This window comes from Branchiostoma belcheri, unplaced genomic scaffold (genome assembly GCF_001625305.1).
Source record: "Branchiostoma belcheri isolate BF01 breed outbred unplaced genomic scaffold, Haploidv18h27 scaffold186, whole genome shotgun sequence".
NCBI lineage: Eukaryota > Metazoa > Chordata > Leptocardii > Amphioxiformes > Branchiostomatidae > Branchiostoma > Branchiostoma belcheri.
In genome coordinates this window covers 68322-74958 of record NW_017803335.1, presented here as the reverse complement: position 1 = coordinate 74958, position 6637 = coordinate 68322, and the positions used below count along the sequence as shown (strand labels likewise).

The 6637-nt window shown below is 37.6% G+C and overlaps 1 protein-coding gene across 1 annotated transcript in view; it reads right to left on the bottom strand.

Moving 5' to 3' along the window:
• The window catches only part of LOC109467639 (solute carrier family 15 member 4-like), a 16460-nt gene that overhangs the window by 1346 nt on the left and 8477 nt on the right, over nucleotides 1-6637 (bottom strand). The gene's annotated exons all lie outside the window — the stretch shown is intronic.

Sequence of the window (6637 nt, the reverse complement as noted above, 5' to 3'; positions counted from 1 at the left end):
ACCAAATATGCCACATCAAATATTTCCTACATGGTTCTTCAGTATTCTAAGGTAAAAGTAAAGAAACTTAAATTAGTCCAACCAGGCATCATCTTGGTTTTTAGGCTCTGTTTTTTAATGTTTTTCACAGTTAAGCGTAGCAAAGAAACAAACCAAAATCAAAATCCCAAAATCATTTGACTGAAGGATGTCTGGAACAGCCTTGTCAGAGGAAACTACAGGTAATGGTCATTTCTTTTTCAGCAGGGACATTCACAGGTATAAAAAATAAAAAAATATTAAAAAATATTAAGAAATTGACATCTATGCAATCTTGCACCTCAAAAGGTCGTCATAGATCCTTGCTAACATGGATGATTCTAGTAAAACTTTATTCCAACACACAATAATGAATGATACTATCATAGTCTTTCTGAAAATTCTACAGCAACGAAATTAAATTGAATAATATCATGTAATGGCACTATTAGCAGTTAGTAGAATATTCCTCAATCAGTGACTATTTGTGATAGGTACAATTTTCGATGTCCACTGTACATTGTACACTGATCACGGAGTGACCTTGCCTCGCGAGACCACACAATAACTATTGAAATTAATGTTAACATATTTAATGTTTGTTGTTGAAAGGTTTTCAAAAATCACCTGGGCAGCACAATACACACAAACATGACTTGTCAACTAAGTAGCTTTTAAGTTACTCCTGCATAGGGTTCTTAGTAACATGTATTTGCAAGATATTTTGAGCTAGAAATGCTAACCTAAATTGTACTAAATGAACTCACTAACAAAATATCATTATAAGATATAATATGTATTTTCTTGAACAAATCAAACAACATCAAAAATCAGACCCAGTTTCTTCCTTAGTAGAAATCAGCATACATTCCTTTACATATTATTCCTACCTGAATAAACAAGTGATAATCAATGGCCTGCTATTCCAGGCTTTTCAAGAAATAGTTTACTCAGTAATTTTGATTGTATGTACATTACGCGCCTCTTTGTTTATGATAGGTAAAAAAAACACATTTCAACTGAAGCCTTGCATGTACATTTAATGTGTAGCATTTGTCAAAATGGGAAACGTGGAATTTTTCATTTAAACTTGCGAGTGTTAACCACATATCATTAAACTTGACCACTACACTTGCAGCAGGTAATGATGAAGACAATCCAATATATCAGCCTGAAGATAAACCACACTGGTCAACTGGCCTGCTAGAAAGCCAAGAACTCAGTACCCTGTACACTGAAAACACTGACTCAAAAACAATGTCAACCTCCCCTGGGAATGTTTCAAGTAATGATGAAGAAAGATCTGTAGCAGAGGCCACAGACATCGCTGACAATAATACTGAACCTGTAGATGCTAGTGATCTAGAAGACACAGACAGAGCACCTGCTGGTAATATCCAGCACCCAGACACCACAGGGAGTTTAGATGACACTATTATAAACCCTGACACCGGGGATCTTGACATTTCTGACAATATCGAAGCTTATGCTAACAAAAGAAGCAATGAGCCTGATACCCCTGACTGCGAGGATCCAAACAAAAGAGTACTGACAAATCCGATGTACGAAGAACTGCCTGACACTAGCACACAGCAAACAGCAGACAACGTCAGTAACGAACATGACCTACAGGGTCCCTCCAACACTAATGACTCAAAGGAGGACAAGAAATTACAGAAGCTTCAATCCCAACCAAACATGAAATCACTACAGCCAAATGTCATGTACGGAGGATACATTCCCAACCAGGGGGCAGGAGGTAAGACAATATGTATAGACCTATCTATGAAACACCACAAAATTATAAACCATGCATTCATTCATTCATTCATTTTTCAAACTCTCCGTTTGTGTCTGTAACAACTATTTTAACACTCAAGTCTTTAACTAGTTTGTAGACAATGTTACAATATACCTTCTTAAATGTGTTCATTTTTCGTAATTGTGTTGTGTTTACCTTTTAGTCTGTTACATGACTATGCGTCTTTATTTTGCATAATTTTTTATTTGTATTTGAACCTATAAGATTAGCCATTAGCCTACACTGAATCGGAATAAAAAATCAAGGGTAGGTGCCTTTAGGCTTAAACGTCTGTTAAAATTGACAAAACAAACTGGATTCAAGCATAATGATTTACTCGATGAGGAATTTCAATACCCACTTCAGGAGTGGGATAGTCCTTTTAATTTGATTACATGAAAATGATTTGACATACACAGCATTCAAAACAAATCAAATAGCATGGATGATTTTCTAGTTCACTGATTCATAATGTATGTATAATGACAAAAGACTCTGTATATTTTGCACTTCTGTTTTCAACAGGTGACTCTCCAATCTATCGTTACTGCGGTCTTGCCGCTTTCTTAGTAATTTTTCTGGTCATGGTTGGACTGATAACAGCAGGAATACTTGTGGGGGTGAACCAAAACATCCAGGACCATGGTAACCCCATGGTAAGGTATATTTTCCTTATACAAGAAGATTATGTTTGGGATAGAGTGAGTGTGTGCATGTGCATGTGTATGTGTGTATGTGTGTGTGTGTGTGTGTGTGTGTGTGTGTGTGTGTGAATGTATGTATGTGTGTGTGTGCGTGTGTTCATGCATGAGTGTGTTCATGTGTGTGTGTGTGTATGTGTATGTGCATGAGTGTGTGTGCATTTGTGTGTGCATGTGTGTTTGTGCATGTGTGTGTAGGTGTGTTTGTGTGTTTGTGTGTGTCTGTGTGCGTTCGGGCGTGTGTGAAAGCGCGCACATACACAGAAAAATTGACATCTGGGCCCCCTAGCAGCTTGTTCTGTAACTGCAGGGGCATTTTTGAAAGCCCTATCTATAAGGTTTTCTATTCATTTTATTACAAAAAAACTAACCGAGAATTAACCTTCATACACTTTAGGTACATTTGTAAAAGTTCATGTTATTTGTTACTGCAGCTATAATATATTGCTACATATACGATGTTACACTTACAGGTTCCTTCAATACAAGGATCCACAAACTGGAGTACTACCTTCATAGTGATGACAGAACCTGATGATACCACCCCACCCCTCCTTGGGACCACCAATGGTACCAACCAAACTAGCCTTGGGGGCACTAATGGTACTAACCTACCCAACATCTGTGTATCTGCATAGCCGGTATAACCGCCCTTCGGTGTAACACACCAGCTTTTCAAGCACGCGGCACGGTGGCAGCTGGCTACATTACACCGAACGATGTGTTACACCTAACCCTTGTACATTTAACTCCAAACATAAAGCTATCTAATGATAACGCCCCTAATGTACATGTGCAATTGGTGACATCGAATTCCACTCTGCGATAGTTCTAGGAAATGAATTTTTGGACACCTTAACCCTTGGTTGATAACTCTGGTACTTGATGGTATGGCTATTTCTTGTTCTTTTCTGGGCTGGTTTTAGGTACTTAGTAGTTGGTACATTTACCAGCTTATTAGTCATTTTGTACATCATGCATAGTCTGGACATTTTTTGTCTGTCTTCTAGAGTCTCCCACTGTAGGCTTTTCATTTCCGTGACACTTACACCCCTTTCATAGTTGTTCATACAGAAGCTTAAATCTCGATTATGTACTCTGTCCAGTTTGTCTTTGTCTTTCTTTGTATATGGATCCCATATACCATCATTTCTCATAGGCAACAGCAAAAAAACTGTGACCATGTACAAAATTAAGATTTTGCTTTCTCATTTCAATCCGACAAATACTGGGATTAAAGCCATTTTGCGGCATATCTACATAGTATCACTCAGAATACCAGATGTGCCGAAGTTTACCTGTACCACAAAATAACGGTGCAGCAAAGGTTACCTATAACACTCATTTTCTTGAGTCCCTTTTGACATGATTCTTTCCTCTGTTTTATTCCATAATATGTTCTATTCTCAAACATGATCTAGAAAACTATAAGTAGTATAGAGTGGAAGGCACCTGTCCAGTGTTTTGGAATAACAGAGTGTTAAATAATATTATATGTTTTGTCTACAGGATTGGGCACTCCGCAGCCTCACATTGGAACAATCCTCAGACTTGGTGGGCGCGGAAAAGTGTGGAAAAGAGAAGACTGCTCAGTCTGGAAAAAAATGAGAAAACGCTTGTACGGCAAGTTCAACCATGTGAGTGGACTGGCCGTCTCCTCTACTAACGAGCTATTCGTGGCTGACAATTGGAACAGACGAATCCAAGTCTTCAGCATGAAGGGCGACTTTCTTCGCAGTTTTGATACAGGAAAGATGAGACCCCTGGACATTGCCATGGACCAAGATAATACTCTTTGGGTCCTTTTGACAGGTACACATTGTGTCAAAAAGGGCTAAAGAAATTTAAGAAGGAAAAAACTATCATTAATCGCTACAGCAGGGAGGGCCGTTATCTTGAAAAGTTCCCGTGTGCAAAATTGAAGTTCTCCAATAGATTTGCCTTAGACACACTTTCCAATGACATGATAATAACAAAGAGATTGAACAAAGCTAAAGTGAAGGGTGCATCAGCTGGCCGATTTTTTAAAGAATTATGTGCAATGCAAGCTTTCAGGCCAGAAGAGCTGATGTGGCTGAAATGGCCAGCGTCTGTTGCAGTAGACAAGGAAGGGAACATCTACATCACTGAGCAGCAAACCCATAATGTTCTAAAGTATGACAAGAATGGAAAATACACATGCTGCTTTGGCCGCAAAGGTGACGAATCTAGCAACCACCTGAAGTCTCCTGTGGGCATCTGTTTGGACAGTTTGGGTCGCATCATTGTGGCCGATAATGGCAACAATCGGGTGGAGATGTTCACAGCTGAGGGAGAATATATTGCTAATATTGCTAATATTACCCATCCCCAGCGCGTTGCTATAGGAAAGGAGGGCCAGCTTATTGTGAGCAGTGAGAACCACTATGTCACTATTTTCCCAGAATACTAAATGCCCCTAAATGGCCACAAATAGCCAAATGGGTACTAGACGACCACACACGAGAGGTCACAGGTTCCATTCCCTGAAGTTGTATAACTTTGTGCCTTCGAGAAGGGAACTTTCCTAATTCCAGAATTTGTTACCTGACTTTGTTTGGCCAGGTAAAAGGCAAGGGAGAGAAAAAAAAATCTCAAGGGACGGTAAAATATAATCACTCACTGTGGCAACTGCTGGGAATTTCAGACTTGTCTAATTTGAAAGGTTAACATCACTAAACAAGATCAAATCAACAACTATTCAAATCAAGATCTCAGTTGGCAATGGATTTGTGAGAAAATTCTATAAAGCCCTCTTTCATAAGACTGTCATTATATTGAGAATATGATCAACATCTTCCTGACACAATTCATGCACACGGAGGTCTTGTTTTCATTATCAATGAAAAAAACACACATTATGACTGTTTTATCAGTTTTTATTAATGTTAACATCATTTGGCGAAGGTGAAAATCATAGGGTCATGGAAGTTGTTAATTTTTTAAGCTTATTTACACCTTTGAGATACTCTGCACAAATTAGCAACCCTACCAGTAGATGTTTGGAAAATATACAAGACTTAGATTTGGATTTAGAAATGAAGTTTTTTTGATTGTGATACAAATACTACGAAATTCCTATCAGTCACATTTAAGATTTTTTGTGCAAATATCGTGTTCAGAGACTGGCCACAAATTAGAATTTCTACCTGTAGACAGAAACGTTTCGGGAAATAGTCAGGATCTGAATTCAGATCTTGACATTTACTTTTAGATTTTGATTATTGTTTTTGATTGTGATTATTAATGTTTGAAAAATTTCACACCTTTGGAATTGTTTGCACAAATTCATGTATCAAACTGAAGACTCAGTCCACAAACTAGAAATTTTATCTGCAGAACAAAGAAAACTTCAAGTTGAAATGTGATTTAACTGCTTGCAGTTTGTTTGGCTTAAAAATTCTGGCTAAGCTTTCATGAATTACAGGAAAGCCAACCTACATGTACATATAAACAAAAAATTATCAAATCAAGTAGCAGCATATAGGAAAGGCATGTCTCTTAAGGTTTGTGAAGACGCGCATATTACAATTCTTGCAGTATTGTCAGGGCTCAAAATACTGGGTGCATGTGCACATTTTTTTTCTGTGGGTGCTTCAGTGCACCCAGGCATTTTCGTAGGTTCACTAAACTATGTAAAGATGTAAAATGCATACTCCTATATTCTAGTGCTAGAAAAATATGAAAATCTTTGATGTAGTACTTTTTTCCTTAGAAAGAAAACATGATTTACAGTTTTTGCTGACATTCTATTTCTAATTCTATTTTCTATGGTGCACTCCCAAAAATCTGTGCACCCAATTTTTTTTTCGTTGGGTGCACTAGTGCTCCTATTCCCAAACATGAATTTGGAGCCCTGATTGTAAATACATACACTACCAGTAGTCATTAACTTTTCTGTGTGTTCTCACAAGTTTGATGAGCCACTACTTCAGAGAAAATTATAGACTCAGGTTTATTTAATACATAATATTATTAAGACTTCTTTGGGTCAATAATGGCAAAATTAATAATGTTGTACATTTTGCAGAAAGATTTTCTGAAAAGGACTAAGTAAAGATACTCTTTTTACACAAGACAACCAAGTCTTTTATTCAAA